Here is a 25,851-nt window from a genome sequence, read left to right on the forward strand (position 1 = left end):
CGGTGCTATCTGCTTATCTGCATGGACTTTCTCTGGCATAGGATAATTGCGACAGAATATGCGGCGTACGCTCGGTACGAGTCCGTTCCTTGGTTGAAATACTGACCATGGCAACGACTTTCGCGCTGTTCGTGGATTTGAAATTGCTGTCAATCTGCGACTGCACAACTGCGTCATTAGTGGAGCTACTAGTTTAAAAAAGCTCTTCGCCATTTTGTCGCCCTGAAATTCACTGCAGAATGTAGATGCAGCATTTAAAGCCCCGTCACTAGATCTGCATCGATTCTGCGCTTCTCGACTGTTCCAGGCGCCGTGGAGTCGACCGGCGACATATGCGGCGAATGCGCATGGCGTAGTTTGACACCAGTGACATTAGGACTGCATGTCACGTACGAACTGCTAAAGGTGGCACTGAACACTCCGGCCTTCTCGTCGTGTTTGTCACGGGCTGCTGACGACGAAGCCATGTCGAATGAACGTTTAGGGCCTTTTTACGCTTGAGCCGCCCATCGCCGCAAGCCGCACCGCACGCTTGCAGAAGCGCGAGAGCTTGCACGTATCAAACACTTCTGCGCAAATTTCGGTTTACAGTGTGTGCGGTTATACACTGTGTACGCAGTGTGAACGGTAATTTTCGCACAAGTGCTGGATACGTGCAATTTTTCGCGCAACCGCAAGCGTGCGGTGCGGCGATGGGCGTTGGCTCGAGCGTAAATAGGCCCTTAACTAGCGTGCGATTAAAACGGGCTGAACGCTGTCGCGGCCATTCGTTGCACTATCTCCTGCAGGCTCCGGCAGCCTTTGCGACAGACTGCCGCGATTTTAAACGCCGCACATTGCGGTATATAGCGTTTTTGTCCGCATCCTGATGGACCGTGTGTTTCCGAGTCACCATCTAGAAGTGGAGATCATATGCATCGCGTGTACACGTATGCGCAATGCGCTCTGGTCTCGTCCTTCTAGGCCTTCAAGCCTGGCGGAAGTGGCGTTATGAACTGATCGGAATTTCGAATGTGAATTGCGTCGTAAGATACGCAAACTACGTTGGGGCACGTGAGCTTCATACAGGATAGCCTCGTATTGTAGTTGTGTGAGATAACGTAAATACGCCACGACGAAACCGAACTGGGAGAACTATTCGTGCGTCGGTTGAAAAAATGGTCTAGATACAACATCCCTGAGATGTCCTTGATAAGATATTCAAAGTTTGATGTTCGGCGGATGTCCCTCTTTGTTTACGAATCGGTGTGCGGATATTGAGACCTGATATAAGTGTCCCACGGAGGAATTGTTTGCATTGGATTGATAAGAAAAAGAAACTACAAATACAAGAACGATGGAGTGGTGGTGATGCTGGCCTGAAGCTTCCTGCACCAGCTGGGCCATGGTCACGAATTTTGAGGGCGTGTGCACGGCGTCTAGTTCTTTGTCCACTGTAAGTGCACAGTTCTGTCATCTTCAAATGCTCGCAACAGTGTACGGTTGAATAGGGACACTTCCGTAAGTACTATGCATAAGGTATTCCGAATCCAACTGCCGCTAGTTGACAAGTTGCGTAACATGGCGCCACCGCTTCGCCACTGACGGAGTAAACCTCGGAGGCCACCCTGTCAGTATATTAAATCGCTGGGCTTCTTCGTGTGACATTTCGGGTAAAAGGGAGAGTGACTGTAGCACGGAACGACAGCTCAAGAAGTTGACAAGAAAGACTCCTTCTGCTTTCTTTTGGTTTTCCAAGCGCCGCTGAGAATTGGACATTTCACTTCGGGTTTTTGAAGAGTTCACGGATGCATATGGCTCGCCCATGAGAAAGAATTGAAGTATGAGGCATCCGGCTTAGTTTCCTACAAAAATTACTAAACGCAGCACTGGCTACTCTACCGTATTAGAATGTGTAGGATTAGTCTAATCTTCACGCTTGTATCTTCGCAATTTCTTGCGACTATATATTTCCCTTTACTTATCGGCATTGGCTTAAATTTCATAACAGTAGTAGTGTTCTAAGCACTCGAGTAAATAAGCTTCTGTGCACCTTCACAATCACTGCGAATTGATGAATCCACAACGCACTATTTTGTTGAATATGACAAATTTGCAAAGTCACAAGGTCGTTTCTAGCCAGAAAGAGGACGAATATGGGGCGGATCCATTCCCCCTCCCTATGCTGGCAGACCCAGAACCGCCGTTTTTGCAGCTCTCGTTAACGCTATAGAGCCAAATGTCCCTGTGTTAGCTCTGCGAAAAAAGAAAACCCTGTGACTACCGGCACCTTCGCGTCAAAACTTGATGCCCATTGGTTCTCTCTTTGTCCAAAGAGCATGCAGCAACTCTGAAAAAAAAAAAAAAAAAAAACTCAGTGCCCTTCCACTCTGTAAATAAAGATGACCAGCGAAGCTGTGTATGTGGGCCCCTTAATGGCGAACTGCACCTCCGCCGTGGTTCGGCCCGGCATTTCACTATCTTCGGGATCGGCCCACGTATGGGGAGTTCTTTGCTTACCACGCCAACCACACGAACCACACGAAAATTGTAAAGAGGCGTCTATATAAAAATCTGACGTGGGAGCGCGCTGGCGTTCCACTTTCGAAGTCCATGACATATTTTGTCACTGGCGCGTGATCAATGAGCTCTGGCGCGGCCTAGGTTCCGCGGTCTGCCGTCAGCTCATGCACGGAATTTTCAACTAACTGCTTCGAGCGACAGGTGCAGTTGCGTCCAGTTTGCGTTTGAAGTTGATAGGCCAGCCCGTCCAGATACTTTTGAAACGTAAGTCTCGTCTCACGTGCATGTCTGGGCACAGGTTACCTGCTGCCACATCATCACGAAGATATATTTTTTAAAGTATACTCCGCTTCGTACTTCGCTATCGAAGCTTCGCAAGTGGTCCGGTCACCGATGCCCTTGCTTTTCGCGGTGCAGGTGGCATTTGATCTGCGACGCTTTTCAACGGAATAACAGCCACTTCGTATGTTATCACTGTAACTTGTGGACTAGAGGTTACGTCAAACCAAGCATGGCTTGTGCACGTCTATCGTGCCCGTACGTGACGCACTACGTTTTCGTCACGAGGGCTGCAGGCGGTGCGGTGTGGCTGTAGAAGCAAGTTCCTCCGCTCGTTTCGTGCTAAATAGCTTTATAACTGCGACGCATTCCATGTAGTAGGTATAGTACTATGAGGCATAGTGCTGTGACTATAGAGACAAAACTATGACAAAGTTTTGCATCGAATGCAGCATCGAACGTACTCTTTCTTCTATAAGTGACGCAGTAGTTTTGGTCGCGAATGCGAGACGTGGGAGAAGCCTTTTATAGTATGTCTTTCTATAGCCTTTCTATAGCCCTTTCAAAGTCTTTCTACAGCCTGCAGTGCTACCAGCTTTGAAGGAAACGGAGACCCAGCTTGGCAGCCTATACCGAAGCTCTTTGGACAACGTCTTTCACTCTGTGGCGTCTTCGGCGTTGCAAGATGAGAACAAATACCGACATTATTACCGAAAGCATTTAGAGGTCGTAACCTAATGCTCGTTCCCCTCGCTTAGTGTCAATCACATGTGGAGCAGAACTTGTTGCAGGGTGAGTTGGCTGAGATCTGATAAACGACAGGTTAGCAAGATAACTTTTGGAGGCATATCACATAAAAGAGAGAGGCACGAGTTGCATTTGTGATCCGTTGGTTTTTCTGTATGACAACGAGATGCAGCTGGTTAAAAACGTCACTGTAATCGCTCTACACAACGCTGATGTACGCGTGCTCATGTGTTCATTCTCCCTGCTCTGCTGTAAGAATAAAATCAGTTGAAGTTCAGTGCTCGACCTGTCGTTTCATACTTGCCCTCCTAAGTCTTTATTTTGCTTTTGGCGGAACAATGTATTCACAATATATGTATCGACCGCGCTGTTCTTGAATGTCGCTACTGTCGTAGGCGGTGACACCATATGCGTATTTGGTGACATTGAGAGACATGTCATCAGTCTACGCGCATTAGGGGCATTGTGTCACACTCGGGAATCGCGATTTACAACAGCATATACCGTATATCATACTGGCGCCATACAGGCAACGTTAATACCGTTGAACGTCTACGACCGTAAATTTCTTGATTAAATCTTAAGTTGCTGCTGCTCGCCGATATCACATGACACTGGACACCACGATGACAACAGCTGTAGTAAATGCATATTTATTTGCCAGTCGTAATGCCACCAAAACAGTTGTCTAGCAGGCAAATAAAAATACCGCTGAAGCATCAAGAGGCACCTTTTACAGGCCTGGTTACACTCGACCCGCCCATCGCCGGAAGCCGCACCGCCGGCATGCGGCCCGCCATTCATGGCCGTGCTGACGTCACGAGGAGCGGTCTTGTATATAGAAATATTTTCGATTGCTTCAGTGTGTGTGTGTGTGTGTGTGTGTGTGTGTGTGTAATTGTGCCTTCTAATTTGAGAGAGTACACAATGTCCACGATCGGATGTGTTCGCCCATCGCCGGAAGCCGCACCGTCGGCATGCGGCCCGCCATTCATGGCCGTGCTGACGTCACGAGGAGCGGTCTTGTATATAGTAATATTTTCGATTGCTTCAGTGTGTGTGTGTGTGTGTGTGTGTGTGTGTGTGTGTGCGTGTGTGTGTGTGTGTGTGTGTGTGTGTGTAATTGTACCTTCTAATTTGAGAGAGTACACAATGTCCACGATCGGATGTGTTCGCCCATCGCCGGAAGCCGCACCGTCGGCATGCGGCCCGCCATTCATGGCCGTGCTAACGTCACGAGCAGCGGTCTTGTATACAGTAACATTTCCGATTACCTCAGAAAAGCGTTGTGTGTATGCGTGTGTGCAATTGTAACTTCTAATTTGAGAGAGTGCGCAATGTCCACGAGCGGATGTGTTGTGAGAACGCATAACGCCACTCTAATTATGTCAAAAAATGGGGCAGTTAATGTAATGTTCTTGTGCTTGTGGGTATCGGTAGTGCTGAAGGGACACTAAAAAGAATCATAGCTTGATTCGCAAATATAAACTTATGCAACACTATATGGTATTGCATAAGTGTGAAACTGCGTATGGTTCACTCCTCGCGTGCGTACATAGACTCTTGACAAGCCAGGAACGACAGGCAGGTTTGAAATTCGCGCGCGAGATTCTTGTGACGTCATCAGATTTCAACGGCGTCTGGCGCAGCCATTGTTCTTTCCTTCCTCCATGGCCGCAGCCGAGATCATGCTGGCCTCGGCGTGGTGTCGTTCCACACTGCGCGGTGAAAAGTAGTTCCTATCGTAATCTCTGTGGATTGGTGCACGATTCCAGCTGCGTGACTGTTTGTGCGAGCGACATTGCATGTCGAACTCATCTTAACCTATTTAAAAGGCGCAGCGCGACTGGGACGGAGACAAAGAAACACAAGCCACTACACAAGCGCTGAGTGTAGTGGTTTGTGTTTCTTTGTGTCCGTCCCAGTCGCGCTGCGCCTTTTGAATAGCCATGAACCAACTCGGCCAAATCGAAGTTTTACAGCACCATCTTCACCAACCCCGTTGCTTCTGACGTCATTTTCGTGTCAGATATCACACCCTTTCCTTTTTCTTTGTTTGTTCTAGCACTACAGTATGGACGTTTCACATAATGCCAAAGACGCTGCGCTCACGCAAGGCAACATTGTGTCCCGGCATTCCCGCCCCCTTCGTGCGGAGTAGACGTGTGTGGTATGCAAGTGCGAGAGCAGGACGCACGCAGAAAGTGTTCGTGCGTAGTTTGCGCGCTACAGGTTTCATCGTGTTTGTTGTACGGTGTTCTGACATACGTACACATAGAGTGTTCGCCGCATTACGTGGCCCGATAAACGCAAGCTTCGTTCCCTGGGACTAGATGAGGCGTACATCATTGCGCTCGCTTGCGCCTGCAGGCGAATGCCTTGTTCCATTTACATCGAAAGGAAAGCCGAAATGGGAAGAGATTCGATAAGAGTTGGAAATTCGCTGCCAAGTTTTACGCCGTTTCGGGTTAGATCGGAGCACTACACCAGAAAAGCAAAGGTGAGTGGCATGTTACGTTACTCTGATTTGTACTAGTGTAGCGCGATGTCGAGCGCTGATCTAGAGCGGCTGTAGCCCGAGCCCCATGGTGTCCGTCCAAGCAGTCGCTTTGACTTGTCGCCGGCGCAGTTGCCGGTCATCTTATCGCCGGCTTTAGAAATGTGACTACTGTCGCCTACACCGCGTTAGGCGAGTGACGTATAGCTCATCACGGCGACGCCGTACCTTGTTCGCGAGCGCGCAAAACGGATGCTACAGGAGTTCTGCGCTGTACGTGTATACCGTCAGCATAAATTGAAACGCCAACAGGAAATAACTAGCCAGGACGCCTGCTAGGCGTAATTACATGAAAGGGAGACCCGTAGTCGCTCTGTAAGGCGGAAAGCTGGACGAGTTGGGATTGAAGCATTCGTTGAATCAGCGCGGAAAACGACGGCGACACAAAAGAAAGTAAGGTCACGGGACGAGCGCTGTCTAGCAACTGAAGTTTACTGTGAAAGAAAGCAAGAAAAAAAAAATTCGCCGACGATTACGACGCTCCCTAATGTGAAATTTGAGCGCACTTATATATGTGTTTTCATTTCGCGACGTATTGGTTGGTGCGTAAAATGTCTCGAGCGGCACATTGCAAACGGAGCGAAGTGTGGTGCGACTGCTTCGCTAATCGATAGATCGCGAGAGGCAGCGCGCGGCTGATCCGTGGGTGCGATTCACAGCAGTCACCGCAGACAGAGCTCCGCTCATGCAGCGCTTTGTTTCCTTACATCGTATAGGTGGACTGGCTCGCCGCATGCCATCCGTGAACGGACGACAGCGCACTACTCTGGCGGAATATCGTAACGGTCGTCGCCACAGAGACCGTCTTGCGCGTCACTGTGCCTTTCTTCTCACGCTTTCGCCATACCCTCCTCCTCCGCTTTTCGCCCGATGGCTCCGCTGCATCCTCCTGCACTGCTTTCTTCCTCCTGCTCTCTTCGCTGTCGCCGTCTTTCATGCTCCGCTGCGCTCCGCGTTCGCTCTTTCATCCTTCGCTGTGCTCGTTCCCTCGGTTACACCGAGGGAAGCTGACGCTAAACGCGGGAACGACCTCCTAAGGGCTGCGCTCTAAAAGGCGAATGTACCATCTGCGTGCACATGCCAGTCGGTCAGATGGAATAGATTACAAAGCATTTGCGTCTCAGCGTCTAACGAAGAGATACATAGATGGTTCCAATACGCAATCATCGCCCGTCTTCTGTGCGCGTATTTTCTTAATAAATCTGAGTTGCTATACAGCACTCATCCTGTGTCCTTCCTCTTTTATGTTGCCGTCATGTTCCGCGCTGATTCTAAGAGCCGCTCTGTAGACGGCTTCTAAGCTTGGAGGTGTCCCGTGTGTATGTTTCGGAGTCCCTCACAATCCGTGAGAATGGCAGCCGAAAACCAATGCTGCACAGTGTTGTCGACTTTATGCAAGTCTCGTATAGTTCCCTCCATTTCAGAGCCATATTCGACAACAAGATTAACACGAGTAGAGCGTTTTGTGTTACAGGAGAAAAAAAATGCTTGCAGTATTATGAAAATCTCATTTAAACACATAATTCAACAGTACATTTTATTGAGGACATTTTAGTGAGGACATTTTTATTGCGTGTCCTCACTTATACAGCGCCGCGCAGGAATAGGTGGCGCAACGGATTGTTCGAAGGAACGAAATGTAACTACGAAGGTTGTGCTTTTGGGTGCTGAAGTCACCAGAAGCGATTGCAGTAGCCGCAAACGCCATGCATTCGCCATGCATTCTGGAAAATAACTTCAGTTTTGAAATTCGTAGGCGCTTTGTCGTCTGCTATTCTTTTTCAGAGATGGGAAGTCTCGATCTCTGCCGCTCGCTGATTCAACTCGAAGCCTCGCCGCACACCGTTTTCAGCCTACACCAAACGAGGAATTTAGTTACCTTCCGCTTTGAGTCTTATTAAAGCCGATGACGCAGCCGACTTCCCCGCTTCAATAAAACGTGGCACACCGCATCGTTTTATGAACGCTGTCACGAACGTTAAATTCGTTTTACAAAAGCTGCTAAGATAACTTCAGCGTGTATACAGCACAAAGCTCACTGAAGATTGCCCTTGCCCAATGCAACAACAACGACAACAACAACGACAACAACAACAATGACGACAACGACAACAACGGCAACAAGAACGACAACGACAACAACGACAAACACAAAAAAGCAAAACAGAGAAATGAAAACCGATGAGCTGATTGTTCTAGTATTTTGCTTGGGCAATCCAGGACAATACACCTGTGTCACGGGCTGACTCACTGTAGATGTACTTGAACTGCAGTGACATAACTAAGTGCTCAGAAATTTGCTAAGACGCGTTTATTGGGCACGCACGTACCTTTCCGCCTTCCTTAAGTTGAATTGATCGATACGAAGGTAAAGTTTGCCGCCGCTAGAGCAGTTGTATGCAACGTTGTGTTGATCAGACCCGACTTGAATAGCGATGTTGTGTCCCCGAGTTGTCTTTAGGTGTGAGAAAGGTACGGTTAGATATTTTTGTGGCTTTTCTGGACATGTGACCAACTAAGTTGCAAGGTCGGTCCCAGTAGCGCAGCTGGGGCCAACTTACGCTCAATCCGCACAACCTTGCGCACGGCTCCCGCACGCGTGCGGTGTGCTGAAAACTGCGCATGCCGCACACAGCTGCACAAACCTTGGTTTACCCTATGTCCGCACGAGCAGTGTAATCCAAAATTTGTGCACCTCTGGGCGACAAGTGCGGTTTTGCCGCACGTCCGCACGCGTGCGGAAGGCTTTGCGGAAGGCTTTGTGAATTGAGCGTAAGTTGACCCTTAGGGCCGATTTACGCTCGTGCGGCAAGCCGCACCGCACGCTTGCGGTCGCGCGAAAAATTGCACGTATCCAGCACTTGTGCACAAATTACTATTTACACTGTGTGCACAGTGTATACTTCACACATTGTAAACCGAAATTTGTGCACAAGTGTTTGATACGTGCAATCTATCACGCAACCGCACGCGTGCGGTGCGGCTTGCGGCGATGGGCGGTTCGAGCGTAAATCAGCCCTTAAGGCCGATTTACGCCAGAGCCGCCCAGCGCGCCAGCGGTCACGCGGAATATCGCGCGTGTCGAACACTTGTGCGGAAATTCCGGTTTACACTGTACGCCCAGTGTAAACCGAAATTGGTGCTCAAGTGTTCGACATGCGCAATTTTTTCGCACGACCGCACGCCGCGTCGCCCGCCTGCCGCATGCGTGGGAATTAACATACGAAAAAACTGCGCATGTCGCTCACCGGTGCGCAGATTTCGGTTTACACTGGGTCCGCGCATGCAGTGAGAAAAAAGTGAGCACCAACCAATGTGCGACATGTGCAGTTTTTCATACGACCGCACGCGTGCAGCATGCGGGCCGTGCGGCTTGCGCGGCTGAGCGTGAATCGGCCTTTAACCAGATCCATAAGGAACTTCACGATTAGAAATAAATATACGTTTGTTGACTGATTGATTTATCTCTCTGAATTCAACGCAAGGGCAACCAGGGACATCATGTGGTGGTGGTGGTGATAAACTTTATTGATAGGGGGAAGGGTAAAGAGGGACGTGGCTGAGGGTTAGGGCTCAAGTAGGGCCCTGGGCCTGCTTGGCCTTTTCCGCCCAGTCCACCAGTTCAAGTTGTCGGTCGACGTCCCCGGAACTGAGCCAGGCTGTCCAGTCAGACTCGCTGCATCATGTGGAAGGTTCTCTATTAATTTTGACCACCTACTTTTTTTCTTTTTTTTTCGTCGTGCACCCATACCTCACAGTATACACAAGCATTATTGCCTTCAGCGCAATGTGCCCGGCCACCGTGACCAAACATCGAGGCGGCGACCTCACGTTCGGCAGTCGAACGCCACGGGAATTTAACCGACCGGCGCTGAGTAAATGGCACGTGAGCACACACGTAATATCATTCTCGTTCACCGCTGTTGCTACCGCTATATGCGAGCGTTGCAGGTGATCACATTGTAGCGTAACCATCTGTATACGGTATTGCGATTGCAGTGTAACGTAACCACAGAAAACTCAAGCGGACAGCTACTCTTATAGAACACATGCTGGACTTATGGCGAGCATATTACAGCTGCTACACGTGCCCCCAATAATTGGCTGTCACTCAGTGCAGCGAACGGAACCGCGCTATCTCGGTCTCACTTTCAAGCAAGTTGAAAGCATCTGCTGCGTTTAGTATATATTTATATATATAGATTAAATCCCATTCTTTGGCGATTTGTTAATTTTCGCGTGGAATTGGAATGACTGGTGCATTTCCGACATCCCGTGAAAGACAAACAATGTAGCAAATTCAGTTGTCCCTTATTACACCGAAATAAGTAGCGCTAACGAGAACGGCTGCCTGCTTCAAGGAAAAAATAAATTTAATGCGCGCAGCGAACAGCACGCGGCTTTAATTCTGGCCACGCAATTTACGGATTCCATACTGTTTTGCGATCCCCAATGTGAAAAATCACGGGAGACCCCTACTTCGTAGTTACGAAGCAGTTAGCAATAAGTAAGTTATAAGGAGCAGGTGACGCATGGGGGATTATCTTAACATAAAGATTAAAATAAATCCTGGAGTTGCAAGTGTCAAAACGACGATATCGTTATGGGGCACGCCGTACAGATGTGGACGAGACTCCGGATTAATTTTGACCGCACGGGTTCTTTAACGTGCACTTAAATCTAAGCACGCGGGCTCTTTTTTTTTTTTTGCTTTTCACAAGAATCGGAGTGCGGCCGCGGTGGCCGTGATCGAACCCGCAACCTCGAGCTCAGCGCAACGGCATTACCACGGCACTATACCGCGCAGTTTCACATAGCGCCCATTTACTTGTTTTGTGACGCTAAATTATGTACAGAGTAGTCGTCTCGCAATGAGAAGACATTATTAGAGCTCAGTGCGACGTAACTTCATTTTTCAGAGTGGCTAGCATGGCTTATAACGCGTACGCATAATGAGTGAGTGAATAAACTTTTATTTGGTCCAGCAAAACGCGATGGAACGCGCACCCGGCTAATCCCACGACGGGACTGACAGATCTAGTCTGCGTACGCATAATAAAGAATGGTTATTCTGACTGCTTTTGCTTGAAAATTGAGCTGCTGCCGTGTAGATCCTCAAGAGTCACCGTGACCGCTGGTAGGATTTTCGACGCTGTTGATGTGATGTAGAGGGTTTGTACTGTAGCAGCTATAGAAGAAGCTCCCAGTTACATGCAAAGAATAGGGGTTTCTAGAAATCTGCTCAATTGTAATGTATTCGACATCGTTCCTGCTTCCAGTTTTCTGAGCAACGGCTGCGGCAGTTTGAAACGTTTCTTGCTCTATTGTGACATTTTATGCGTGGAGTACATATTCTATCTGTCATTTTATGGTGTGTTTCCTTGGCCGTTGTGATATTTTGTGACTTGTGATAAATGTAACTTTCTCATGTGGGTGACAACACAGTAAAATAATGTACACCCATAAAAGTTCGAGAGGGTGGGAATGTGTCTATAACTCGCATCCATAGAACGTCAGTTATATAAATCACACCATAAGGGTGCGAGTTATAGACACCTTCACGCCCTTTTTCAGTTGTAAGGGTGTAAATTATTTTACGGTAAATGGCTAGTCGGTTCCACCTGGGCGCCAACTTCACATTTAATCAAGTAAGTGGATGACATGAACAATAGCGGCAAACTACGCATGTAACACGGTAATTATGCTAATTAAGTGCCTGTTGTTTTCATCACTGATCCCACTATAAGCACTAGTAGATCAATAACAAAGAACAGACTCCACAACTTCACTGCCTTTTGCTTTCCGTGCGAAGTGGATATCGGTGTCAACCGACTTCTTTTCATTTCTCCCGCCTGTTACATCGGTCATTTTTGTTGCTGCTGTACGTATGCGCATATTCCCTACGATATATGCCCGTCTATTTTAGGCAACGCATTCTGTGCCTATGGCGTGCGCTTAATTGTATGCAAAAACTAGCAATTGCGTGCGTAGAGCATGCACGTGACATTTGACACCTCCAAGATCACTTACTCACGTGCGGTTTAACCTTTCGCTCTGGCGGATGAATATAGAAACATATATATGCATCGGCCCATATTCACCTCCACAACAAATCCACAAGAACCATATTTGTCGACTCGCTTTATTCGTATGTCAGCACTGTTGGGCTGCTGAGCACGATGTCGCAGGATCGAATCCCGGCCGCGGCGACCGCATTTCGATGAGGGCCCCCGCATTTCGATGGGTACACCCGTGTACTTAGATTTAGGTGTACGTTAAAGAACCCCAGGTGGTCGACATTTCCGGAGTACTCCACTACGGCGTGCCCCATTATCAGAAAGTGGTTTTGGCACTTAAAACCCCATAATGTAATTTAAATAATTAATATGTCAGCAACACCGGTGCTGACATATGGGGCAGAGACTTGAAGACTGACAAAGAATCCTGAGAACAAGTTAAGGACCGCGCGAGGAGCGGTGGAACGAAGAATGCTAGGCATAACGCTAAGAGACAGACAGAGAGAGAGAGAGAGCGGTTTGGATCAAAGAGCAAACGCGTATAGGCGATATTCTAATTGTCATCAAGAGGAAAAAATGGAGCTGGGCAGGTAATGTAATGCGCCGGTGAGATAACCGTTGGACCATTAGGGTTACAGAATGGGTTCCAAGATAAGGGAAGCGCAGTCGAGGGCGGCAGAAGACTATAGGTGGGGCGACGAAATTAGGGAATTCGCGGCCGCTAGTTGGAATCGGTTGGCGCAGGAGAGGGGTAATTGGAGATCGCAGGGAGGGACCTTCGTCCTGCAGTGGACATAAATATGATGATGATGATGATGATGATGAGTATGATGATTTCTTAATTTCAATCCATCCCTCGTGTAGCCCCAATTGTTAATGTCAATTAATTTGACAAAATTTCTGCTATTCCGAATGCAATATATTTCTGTTTGCATTTCTAGAATTTCAGTGCACGAACCTGGCTCAGCTTTGTACTTTTCGTGGTCTTCGTTTAGGCCTTTCTTTAGGAATGTGGAATATGGCACTAATGACGTCAACACCTTCGCACGCGTTGACAGGAGGTCTCTACAGATTTAGCCACAAGACGCATATTTCTGTTATTTGCATTTCTAGAATTTCAGTGCACGAACCTGGCTCAGCTTTGTACTTTTCACCCTCTTTGTTTAAGCCTTTCTTTACGGATATAGAATATGGCAGCAATGACGTCAATACCTTCGCACGCATTGGCAGGAGGTCTCTAGAGATTTAGCCATAAAACGCTGCCGCTGTGTTGTGAACGGCTGACAAGAAAACTGCGGCCTTGCATACAAAATGGACACAGCTGACACAAGAAGAAAAAACAAACGCAGTGACGTCAGAGTATTTCTGTAGCTGTGTCACCATGTGGCAATAGTGGTGCGGCGGCTTACTTACGGTGTGACGTGCAATGATTCTTTCAGCTGCGGGCCATCTGGAGCACGGGAAGCTTGTGCGACAAAAGAACGGTGCGTGCGTTTTATCGTGCATGGAGAATGAGCGTCATTTTGAAGAACGTCATTTTGAATTTCCATACTCTCGCGGTAACAAATGTGACTGCCGGAAAGGGGAGGGGGGGAGGGCAACCTTGCGACCATCACAATTATAGCGAGTTGGTAATTGCTCAACATCCGCACGACGGTTTCTCCGCCAGAAATTCAGCTGGCCCTAGTTGAGACGCTACCTGTCTAGAAATCATTATGCAAAAAAGAGGTGAGGCGTGAGGACAGGAGACAAGAGTAGAGAAGTGGACAACACGAACGCCGACTATCAACTGAAGGGAGCACTGACTGAGGCGAAAAAAGAAAGAAGACACAAAACTCAGCTGCGCAAGCTCAGGAATGGTATCACCACGTCTCAGTCGGGTACGTGTGTCGGTCTACGTGGGAGATAACTGTTAAGGCACTTAAACTCTTCCTTATGTAAAGTATTCGAAGGCTGACTCACGCACGCACTTCCACCGTTAGAGATATGCCATGCCTCTACCATAAGACGCGTATCTTCATTCTTATGCCTGTACAATATTGCGCATTCATCTTACTCTGGCGTGCAGTTACAATCTTGGCAAAGTAGGGAAAGAGTAGAAGGCGATCCACCGGTTAACGACCTTTTATGTTCCATTAGCCTCTGATTGATACACCGCCCCGTTTGCCCTACGTAGAACTGGCCACGGCTAAGGGGAATTCTATAAACCACACCCATACGGTAGTCAGTAAACCTGTTGTTCTTATTGAGCTTCACAGGAGAAATATCTGTTCTTTTTTGCCTTTTATCTGCTCCTTTTTCCTCTTTTACCTAGCTTATTGGGAGCAGTGAAAGCAACATTAACATCATATCTACTTGCAACTTTTTTAAGCCTGTGCGACACTGTAATGAATGTACGGCATAGCCACCCATCTTTTTTTGCTATTACTGCTTTCTGTAATCACGTCCGACCCCCCTCGAAACCGACTTCTTTAGGCGCTCGGCCACGTGATTACAGAAAGCAGTAATAGCAAAAAAAAAGATGAGTGGCTATTCCGTACATTCATTCAGTGTCGCACAGGCTTAAGAAAGTTGCAAGTAGATATGATGTTAATGTTGCTTTCACTGCTCCCAATAAGCTAGGTAAGATATGCGCTGCCGTGCAGAGGAAAAAAGAGCAGATATTTGTCCAGTGAAGCACAATAAGAACAACAGGTTTACTGACTGTCGTATGGGTGTGGTTTATAAAATTCCCCTTAGCTGTGGCCAGTTCTACGTAGGGCAAACGGGACGGTGTATCAATCAGAAGTTAATGGAACATAAAAGGTCGTTAACCGGTGGATCGCTTTCTACTCTTTCCCTACATTGCCAAGATTGTGGCTGCGCGCCAGAGTTGGATGAACGCGCGACATTGTACAGGCATAAGAATGGAGATACGCATCTTATGGTAGAGGCATGGCATATCTCTAACGGTGGAAGTGCGTGCGTGAGTCAGCCTTCGATTACTTTACATAAGGAAGAGATTAAGTGCCTTAACAGTTCTCTCACGTAGACCGACACATGTACCCGACTGACACGTGGTGTTACCATTCTTGAGCATGCGCAGATGAGTTTTGTCTTGTTTCTTTTTTCGCCTCATGCAGTGCTCTCTTCAGTTGATATATTCGGCGGTCGCGTTGTCCACTTCTCTACTCTTGTGTCCTGTCTGCACGCCTCACCTCTTTTTTGCATAATGAATCCTTACCAACTAGCTCAGCTTTTGGTCGTTCTGTCTAGAAATGTTTTATATTAGTATGTACTATGCAATGTCGTGTTATTCCGACCCGCCGCGGTGGCTTAGCGGCTACGGCGTTGCGCTGCGAAGCTCGAGGTCGCGGGATCGAATCCCAGCCGCTGCGACCGCATTTCGGTGTGGGCGAAACGCAAGAACGCGCTTGTATCGATCAATCACTTATTTCAGTATCAGTGCATTGGGGGCGCGTTAAACAAAACCCGGTGGTCAAGATTAACTCGGAGTCCCCCACTACGGCGTGCCTCATGATCAGAGAGGGGTTTTGGCATGTAAAACCCCAGAATTTTTTTGCGATGCCATTCCTTGCCTTGAATAAGGCCTATCTGGGGATAGTCGTTGCATCATTCTGTTTACTGTGCTGGCATTTATATATATATATATATATATATATATATATATATATACACAAAGAATGTTGGAAAAGACAAGGACGAACATTTGTGCAACTTCGCTTTTGTTCATTTGTCCTCACTTTTCGCGCTCATTCGTATCGCCCATTCCCTCACCGCAACTGAAGAGCAGCAAACTAGACGCTCGTCTGGTTGATCTCCGTGCTTTTCCTGTCTTTGCCCACTCTCTCACCTGCTCGTCCAGTGACCTTTTCATCGTTTTGTGCGCAACATATCAGCGAAGTAAACAAAATACTACGTACGCAATAGATCCACATGGTTCTGGATATACCTTCACGTGTTACGCGTCTCTAAATAATTTGCAAAATCATGATATAAGTGCACTATCATGCTATTTCACATGCATTTAAATCGCAGTTACTGCAAGTGATAACTTGGCCGTCATTGTGTTCCATTACATGGTCAAGCTGAACAATGTTGTATGGTCATTATAAAAATTCACGACAATAATGACTTCAGGCGTGGAATAACTTGTTTAATGTAGTTGGTGTCTTGTTTAACGGGATGATATTTAAATACTGCGGCATTTACCTTGCATGCATTGCAGACAAGCACTCCCTTGCTTACGCAGCTCAACATAGAACCAATGTCAGAGTGAACCAATGTCATTACATTATCGATCTCTACTTGCCGGCCAATAGACCGCCAATATTTAGAATTTCGGCCCACAGTGTGATTCTAGTGCTCAGCCTGCTCGAATCCACTTTTTTTCTTCTAATGTCACACTTGGAACAACACCTACTCGTTTGTGGTCACCTATCTATATAGGTCTTTGTTATACTATATCTCAATGTTACGAAAAAACCATCCAATAACTCGCGGTTATGCTAAGTGGTTGCCTCGATCCCCGTCGCAGTATCGTGGAATAGTACTGTGATTCTGTTGAAGTCACATGGTGTGCTATTGGTAAGCGTCACGTCAAGATGAGTACTCGTCAGTTTAACGTCACGTTAGGCAACGCACATGCCAGAGGAAGCAATAGGGACACGGTGAAGCAGGCGCTGGTTGTTTTCAGCGAGACAATATCATCCTGACCGAGAAGAGCTCATGTGTAGGGGTATCATCGTCGATCAAAACTCTGTAGAGTTTTTCGTACATTGTACAAATAGAGAACAGTCCAGTGGTTCGACGTTTCAGCGACCTTTGCTTTAGGGCAAAGGGCGCGGCTACATTCAGCTCGAATAGCAGTTGTTGCGGGCGTATAATTTCCAGATGAAAAGTTAAATTTCGCAGTCTATAGTTCGTTTACAGCTCTGAGTAGACTACTTTGCAATGTTGTAAAATTCGATATCTTACATATAGAAAGTGTGCATGGTCTATGCAGACATGAGGTTGTTATGAAGTACGCACACTTTGGTCAAAATGAGCTGCGCAGGCGTCCAGACGGGTTGATGATGATGATGATCATCATCATCATCATCGTCCTATTTATGTGCACTGCAGGACGAAGGCCTCTCCATGGGATCTCCAATTACCCCTGTCCTGCGCCAACCGATTCCAACTAGCACCCGTAAAATTTCCTAATTTCGTCGCACCACATAGTCTTCTGCCGTCCCCTACTGCGCTTCCCTTCTCTTAGTAGCCATTCGGTCAGCCTAGTGGTCGAACGGTTATCTAATCTGCGCATTACATGACCTGCCCAGCGCCATTTTTTTCTCTTAATGTCTATTAGAATATCGTCTATACCCGTTTGCTCTCTGATCCAAACCCCTCTCTTTCTGTCTCTTAAAGTTATGCCTAGCATTCTTCGTTCCATCGCTCTCTGAGCGGTCCTCAACTTGTTCTCAAGCTTCTCTGTCAGTCTCCAAGTCTCTGCGCCATATGTCAGCACCGGTAAAATGCACTGATTGTATACTTTCCTTTTCAATGATAACGGTAAGCTCCCAGTCAGGAGCCCACGATGTCTGCCGATGTCACGATGTCCCGATGACGGGTTGGTAAACTGTCCAAATAACATTTCACGATATTTGCCTCGGTAACAGATGTGAGTGAGTGAGTGAGTGAAAGAACTTTATTCGCTCCAGAGAAGGCGCAGTGAAGAACCCGGCTAGTCCTTGACGGATCGCCAAGCCGAGCTCGACGGCGCGATCGCGAGCACTCTGGACGGCCAGGGTTTGGTGGTTGAGTTCGGGGCTGCCCAAGAGCGCAGCCCACTTATCCTCGCTGAAGGAGGAGCCGATGGCTTCACACTCCCACAACACATGATCCAATGTTGGCGTTAGTCCACAGGCAGGGCCCTCCGCACTGAGATACCTTTCAGGGCATATTGCATGAAGAACCGCAAGGTTAGTATGAGCACGGGCTTGTAAAAGTCGAAGGGTCACCGCCCGCGCCCTGCATAAGGCAGGGTGCGGGAGGGGGAAATACTCGTCTTGACAGATAGTAGTGTGCGGTGATCTCATTGAACGTGAGCAAGTGTTCCCCGCGGGGCAGGGGGACTGCGGAGGTGGCGCGGTCAGTGAGCCCTCGCGCGGCTTCGGAAGGGTTAGAGGGAGAGCACTCAGTCGACCCCAAGTGAGCGGGAAACCACGTGAGAGAACGGGGAGATATACTTTTGGTGCTTTGGAGAATGCGGAGGGCCAAAGAGGAGACCATCCCGGTTTGGTAGGCCTTAACAGCTGCCTTGGAATATCTATATATTCCCTCTTTGCGACCTTCGAGCACAGCCAGTCCGATTGCAACTTGTTCGGCTACCACGGGCTTCGAAGTGCATACCGTAGCGCAGAAAGTGAGCCTAGAATTGAAGTCGACGATGGAGAGGGCGAATGCCTCTTCTTGGACATATGCCGCGGCATCCACGAAGCTTGCCTCAGTGTTGTTACGGACATGCTCGAGTAGAGCTGTACCCCTGGCCCGACGTCTGCAGACATTGTTTGCGGGATGCATACTGCAGGGAATGGGCGCGATGTGCAGTTGAGACCTGATGTCTCTGGGAATCTGCACGGCGCACTGGTCGACAAGGTTGAGGCCCTTCTCGTCGAGTATCTTGCGGCCCACCGGAAGGAAGGAAGGAAAAAAGGAAGGAAGGAAGGAAAAAGTGGAGAAGGAAAGGCAGGGAGGTTAGCCAGTTTAGCTCAACCGGTTTGCTACCCTACTCATGGGAGCGGGATGGGGGGAAGAAAGATGGGGAGGAGAGAGAGAGCACATAGCACAACACACACATCGTCAGTTACAGTCCGTCACTCTTGCATGGTACGTGACATCACTGTCACAGCCGCTTGTCCAAGCCCGTCTCTTTCAGAAACCGAAGTAGTCCCTTCGTCGCCTTCAGCTGCGATGTCTTCTGTCGGCGACATGTGAATATCGTTTTATCTGACAATGGTCTATTGTCAAGGTGCGCTAGAACAGACGCCAGGGACTGTCTCTGAACATTATATTCTGGACAGTTGCACACAATGTGTTCTAGCGTCTGCTCGCAAAGACAGGCATTGCAGAGAGAGTTGTCGGCCATTGCAATGCGAAATGAGTAAGATTTCGTGAATGCCACCTCTAGCCATAAGCGATGAAGCAGAGTGGTCTCTCTTCGGCCGAGGCCAGTTGGCATACAGAGATGCATGAAAGAGGGCAGGTGGTATTGACGATTGCTCCGGTTGGTCTGGCTGCTTGGTGTGCACCATAGAGAAAGCGTGATCTCATATGCAAGCACCAGAAGTCTGCTGGCTGCGTCGGGCCGTGAAAGTGGTATGACCTCTTCCTGCGTGTCTTCAAGAGCTGCCCGAGTGGTATTATCGGCGTCTTCGTTTCCTATCACGCCGCAGTGACTTGGCAGCCACTGAAAGGTGACGTGGTGTCCTTTCTCATGTGATGTATGGAGTAGGCATCTAATATCGAATACGAGCTGTCCGTATGGCCCGCGACGCAGAGCTGATAGCACAGATTGTAGGGCTACCTTTGAGTCACTGAAGATTGACCATTGTCGAGGTGGTTCCCGATTGACGAAACAAAGTGTAGCGCGAGGAGGAGCTAGTTTCGCAGATGTCGATGTCGTTGGGTGGTCAGTTCTAAAGCTGATGGTAATAGCTCTTTCTGGGACAACCACAGCACCGGACGAACACTGGATGTTTGTGGAACCATCAATATAAATATGTACACTGTCCGCATACCTCTCGTGCAGAAGAAGCAGAGACAGTTGTTTCAGCACAGGTGACGACAGCTCATACTTTTTCCCGATTCCTGGTACACTGAGAAGTACTATGGGGCTGATCAGACACCAAGGGGGTATCGATGGTTTAGATGCAGCGGTGACGCCCGAGGGAAGCGCCGAGGAAGCCCGCCGGGGTGTCGGAGAGCCGGAGCAGCTGTGAGCACTCTTGTGCCTCGATTATTTCTTCGAGCGTGTTGTGGACTCCGAACTCAAACAGGTTTTCGGTGTGAGTGCTTACAGGTAAGCCGAGGGCAAGCTTAAAGACCTTTCTGATGAGGGAATCGAGCTTGTTCCTCTCTGCACCATATCAATTATGCATGGCCGCCGAGTATTAAAGGTGGCAGAGCACAATAGCATGTATATGCCAATGAGATGGTCTTCGTTGATCCTCCGGTGCCTGTTGGCCATCCTCCGGATGAGGCCGAGAGCACTCTACGTCTTTGTGGTGATCTCTGAGTGCGGTTCCATTGGCATGGTTAGACTGGGTATACATCCCCAATATTCGGAGCGAGTCCACTTTGGGCACCGGGGACCGTCACCAGTGAAAAGCCGTATTTCGCTTTCGGACGCCGGTTTCGAATCACGATGGCCTCCACCTCTCGGTTTTCTCTTGTAGAGTAGTTCAGACATGGATGGAGAACATCCGAGCCCAGTGGGGCGGAGGAAGGGCTCGGTCGCATCAATGGCGCTCTGCATGACGTCCTCAGCTTGGCCGTCGCTCCCGCCGACGCACCAGATGGTGATGTCATCTGCGTAGACGATGTGCTTGATTCCTTGAATGTTGGTGAGCTCCTTGCAAAGCCCGATCATTGCGATGTTGAATAATGTTGGCGAGATGACGGAGCCCTGAGGCGTGCGTCGTGAACGGAGGGTAATCTCTCGCGAGAGGTATGCTTCGATCTTTAGCTTGTCAATTCTCTGGCTAAGGAAGGATCAGACGAAGTCGTAGGCCCTCTTCCCGAACCCAAGGCCTGCAATAGACTCGAGAATGAATTCGTGTGAGATATTGTCGAAGGCCTTCAGCAGGTCCAATCCAAGGATGGTTCTGGTATCTCCCATGCTGTGGTCGACGATCTGATGCTTTATCAGCCTCAGCGTCCTGTGTCGAGAGGCCGGCTCTGAAACCAATCATATTATGGGTGTACCTGTCATTTGCCTCGATGTGCCACGTGAACCGGTTGGGCAGGACATGCTCTGCGACCTTGCCGACACACGATGTCAGGGAAATTGGTCTTAGATTGTCGATTCCTGGTGCTTTACCAGGTTTGCGGATGAGTACCGTGCAGGCCGTCTTCCATTGCATGGGGACCTGTCCCCTGCACCATACTTCATTAATCTTTTCGGCAAGGAAGTCGATCGACTCATCATCGCGATTCTTGAGCATCCTGTTAGTGACCCCATCATTGCCAGGGGTGGATTTGACGTTGAAGGAGAAGAGGACGTCTCGGATCTCGGCCGCAGTAATGTCCTGGTCCAACTCCGGCATCTTACACCCCGAGTAGACCGGGAACTGGGTAGGGGCAGAGCTATCCGCGACTGGCAGGTACTTGCCTATGAACCTGTCGACAATTAACTCGTCGGGGGTAGAGTCCGTAGCGAGGTGGATGGCTCGCGCGAGGGATCGTCTCTGGCTGCACCTGGTGCTGCCCTCACCGAGAAGGTGTTTGAGCAGACCCCAGCTCTTGCCGGATCTGAGCTGGCCCTCGACGGTTTCGCAGAGCCCCTTCAATGAGCCTCCTGTTACGCCTCTGCACCTTCCATTTCGTGAGGAGGGCTTGCTTGGCTTTCAGCAGGTGTGCCAACCTGCTATCCATCTTGTCAATGTCGAAGTCCGTGACGGCCTCCTTCGTTGCCGCCGCGGCGTCATCTCTGATCCCTTTGAACCAACCTTCAAAATCTGTCTAGGCCGTCGGTGCGCGCTCGGCGCTGATCTTTCGGCAAACGTCCCAGTCGAACAATTTGGATTTCCTCGACCTACAGCGGACAATCGCGAGGGAGACTTCGATTACGTAGTGGTCGCTTCCGAGGTCGAGAGCCATCTTGAGTGACTTGACCTCCCCTGCGTTCTTGACAAAAGAGAGGTCTGGGGTAGTGTCTCGGCATGTGGAGTTGCCTCTCCTAGTGGGGAAATCCTTATCGGTGATAAGGGTGAAGTCCGCTCCCGTCGCAGTCTGTCACAGCTCACCTGCGTTGGGCGTGTCATGGGTGTAACCCCACAGCCTGTGTGGGGCGTTGAAATCCCTGACGACAACAAGGGGATGCCCATCGGCCAGGCTGATGGCCCTCTTGAGAGAGTTCGCTCTCGATCTGCGATAGCTGGGGCTGCCGTATACGTTGAGGATAAAGAGGCTGTTTCTTCTGAGGTCCTTTCTGGGTAGATTCATGAGGATTTCGGTCATGACGTACTCGATGCCATCACCAACTGCGCCGAGGTCGCGAGAGAGGCAATAGTCCCTTTTGTTGACGAGGGTAGCAACTCCCCTACCTCCTGAATGTGATGATAGTATGCCAGATAGCCCGCGAGTTTGATAGGAGTTCTAGTTGCAACTTACTGAATAGCGATGATTCGGGGATTAGTTGCGAGGGTTCTTCAATATTACTGCAGAAACGGCTTCTTGTTGGGAAACCCTCCACAGTTCCATTGCCGGATACTAAAGTTCTCGTCCTCACTATCCGTGTCTAGGTGGAGGGGAGGGTTGAGAGGCCCTGAGAATCGCGCCCTCAGTCGGTGGTGCTAGTACATGGCGTCATCCTGCGACCTGCGAAGCAGCCGGCCTAGGTTATCCTTACATCGCCCTCCTCCAATTTGCTTATGCGCTCACTGAGTGCACCTAAGCCCATTTTGGGGTACGCTATAGCTTCCTGGACTTTTGCTTAGCTACACTGCATGCTGACGAAGGCATTCTTGAGTTCCGAGAGTAATATTATAGTCTCGCCTTCCTATATGTTCTCTACCTCTCGACGCTTGGGCGCGCGAGACCCGTGGGATGTCTCGGACGTATCCATGGCGACGGGGACCAAGGCGGGTTGCGTCGAGAAGGGTGAAAGCGCGAGCTTCCTAATCTCCGCCATCTCGTCATCTAGCCTGCTCATATTTTGCTGAACTGCTCGTTAACTCGTCGCAACTCCTCGAGCTCGTTCGCGTTGTGCGAATCGCGAGGCAGATCGTCACCTCTTGGCCTTGTCGGCCCAGGAGAGCGTCAACTTCACCTTTGCTTCTAAGGGCGGTGGGCCTGCGATATCGGGACCTGGTCCGCCCCGACGTGTCGTGCCCCGGCCTGGAGCTGGAGCAAGCGATAACTGGAGCGTCCCCAGGAACAAGTCTGTCCCCTGGAATCGCGGTGGGAACCGGAAGGTCCCCTGGAGGCAGAGCGGCCCCTGGATCCAGAATGGCCTCTCGAGCGGCCCCTGGAACGGGAGCATCCTCGGCGCTGAGCACACGGGGTGGACGAAGCCTGGAACTCGTCCGCAGTGTCGGAGCGCCGCTGAGGGGACGATGACGCGGCACCGGCCATCTTGGCGCGCTCACTGCGACGACGACGCACGATGTAGAGGATCCTGAACCTTTGAGCACAGTCCTTATACTAGCCGTGAGATGCTGGCCACCACAGAGTTTACACTTGTGGGTACACTGATGCTGCTCATCGGGACTAGGGGCACGACAGCCACAGCAAATCGCGTCACCGGGAGCGGGCACACGTCGCCGCGATGGCCGAGGCGGCCGCACGTGTAGCACACGTCGATTTGCTTGCGGTAGAGCGAGCACTGCATGAGTAGTGGTTAATACCTGACAAAGTTTGCTAAACGATGCCCGTCGAACGCGACGACGACCGTGCCGGTTTGCGCTATTCTCTTCGCTGCTAAGGCGACTGGATTATTGGTGCTGACAATCTTGGCGTCGATGACGTCAGGGCCGTCTTAAAGGGGGATGTTTTGAATCACCCCCTTGAGCGTGGAGTGCGGGGCCGACTCCTAGGCACTGAGCTCATATACCTTGCCCGAGATGAGTATCTGCCTAATCCGGACGTTGCACCTCGCATTCTCGCGCCTGGGAGTACTGGCACCCATAATATTTCGCTGTCGATTAGGGCATAGGGCATCTTGGCATAGATCTTCCTGGCTGATGCCAGTGGCGGCGAGTATTGCGTCAGCCAAGGTGACAGCGCAAATCTTGGAGATATTGAGTCCACCTCGCGGCCTGATCGAAATCTTGATTTCATCTCGAGGAAGTGAGGGCATCCTTACCGCTCGTAGCACCTTGGATTTTAGCGCAGCACCGCCTGATTTGCCGCGGCGCGCTTCCAGCTGCGGCGATAGTGTATTAGTGTCCGCCGTGCACGTTCTGGCGCCAGCTCTTCTGGCCCCCGCGGACTGCCAACCTTGATCTTGAGTAACCTCTTCGGGGGAGATAACCTCGCCCTCCACTTGATACTCCATATTGAGTAAGAAATTGAGCGTACCTCGCCTTCAAGGGTCCGGTACGCGGCGGACAGGTGGCTCGCGAGGCGAGAAGCTCCGTCACAAAGCTCGGGCACCGGCAGGAGGCGCGTGGCCGAGGCGCGAGGTGTGTGGCTTCGGGGAGCAAACCTTGGCAATCCTCCGTAGGCTTAGCTGGGCGGTCGCCACCTTGCTGCTGTCAAAGTCTGTAAATCTGTGAAAAATGAACTAACGGAGTAGCGAAAGGTCTTTCTGAATGCCGCTTCTCGAGCTGTGTCGAATGATGCAGGCGTTCTGGCGCTTCCAGGTGGCAGTCCGCAGGATGTTCAGGTAGAACCGGGAGCTCATGTGGAGCAAGTCCGCTGAGTTGGCCCCCTTGCGGCAAAACTCGGTAACAGTTGTCTTCTATTTTATAAGTTGCATCATATTTTCATCTTGTGCCATCGTTTCGTAAGTTCCTGGCACATTGTTCTACCTCTTTCCACACGTTCCTCTGCTTCGTGAGTAATTTTATTTGTTTTATATATTATTAGGACACTGTTTCTTTTACCTAAGTCGTTGATTCTCAGTCTTGTGAACCGTCGTTGCCTTCCTGTACATATATCTGTTGGGTTTTCCAGTTACATAATTGAATAATCCCGCTCTTTTTTTTAATTCAAGATCTAGAGTCGAGCTCGTTGTTTTCTTGCCAATGCAACTCTCGTGGTTTCTCATTACGTAGCCGAATCATGTCGCTGCTTTCCCCAGGACAGCGGATGCAGGCCGATTTTCTGGTGTAGGTCATTCAGAGTTCACCTTCTTCCTGGTCCTTGTCCCCATGAGACTCAGCAGCCTTATTTGAGGCAGTTTATTAAATCGCAAGATTTTTCAATATAGCAAATGAACAGTACCAGCAACACAAACAAACAAGCCAAACCAAACCAAGTGGCAGGTGATAGAATGTGGTGTATCCTTTACAAAGGTCGCAAAGCACGCTCCTGAGCTCGAAATTGCTATTCATTTCCATGAGCTTCAATCGAAGTACTCCTGTTCTGAATTCTACACAGACGCGTCAAAATCACATGCTGGCGTATCTTACGCTACTTTTCCCCTCTTTTTCTGAATCAGACGTATTGAACCCCGTAACAAGTATCTTCACTGCAGAAGCCTATGCAGTACTGTCCGCGGTAAAACATATAAAGAAATTAAAACTTGACAGAGCAATCATATTCACGGACTTGTTAAGTCTTGTAAAAGCGTTAATGTCTTTACAGCAGCATGGAAATCCAGTTTTTTATTGATCTTTACTTACTCCTATACAACATTTATTTATCTCATAGAAGTGTAGTAATATGCTGGGTTCCTGGCCATTTAGGAATCTACGGTAATGTGCTTGCCGACGAAATCGCCAAATCAATAGAATCGCAGCGTATTCGTTGCTTCTGTTGTCCTTGCCACAGGCATGAAGCTTTTCCTACGAAACAAACTGAGAAGCCACTGGCAACGCT

General features: G+C 49.3%; 1 long non-coding RNA gene across 5 annotated transcripts in view; it reads left to right on the forward strand.

The window, feature by feature from the left end:
- Positions 1-5,628: 5,628 nt before the first annotated feature.
- Positions 5,629-25,851, forward strand: part of LOC129383818 (uncharacterized) — a 514,476-nt gene continuing 494,253 nt past the window's right edge. For 2 of the 5 annotated variants that reach the window (XR_011890290.1, XR_011890289.1), the window contains exon 1: positions 5,629-6,028. This is a non-coding gene — a long non-coding RNA (uncharacterized lncRNA). The other 3 variants (XR_011890293.1, XR_011890294.1, XR_011890292.1) reach the window with 2 other exon arrangements.

Source organism: Dermacentor andersoni, chromosome 9, assembly GCF_023375885.2.
Source record: "Dermacentor andersoni chromosome 9, qqDerAnde1_hic_scaffold, whole genome shotgun sequence".
Lineage (NCBI taxonomy): Eukaryota > Metazoa > Arthropoda > Arachnida > Ixodida > Ixodidae > Dermacentor > Dermacentor andersoni.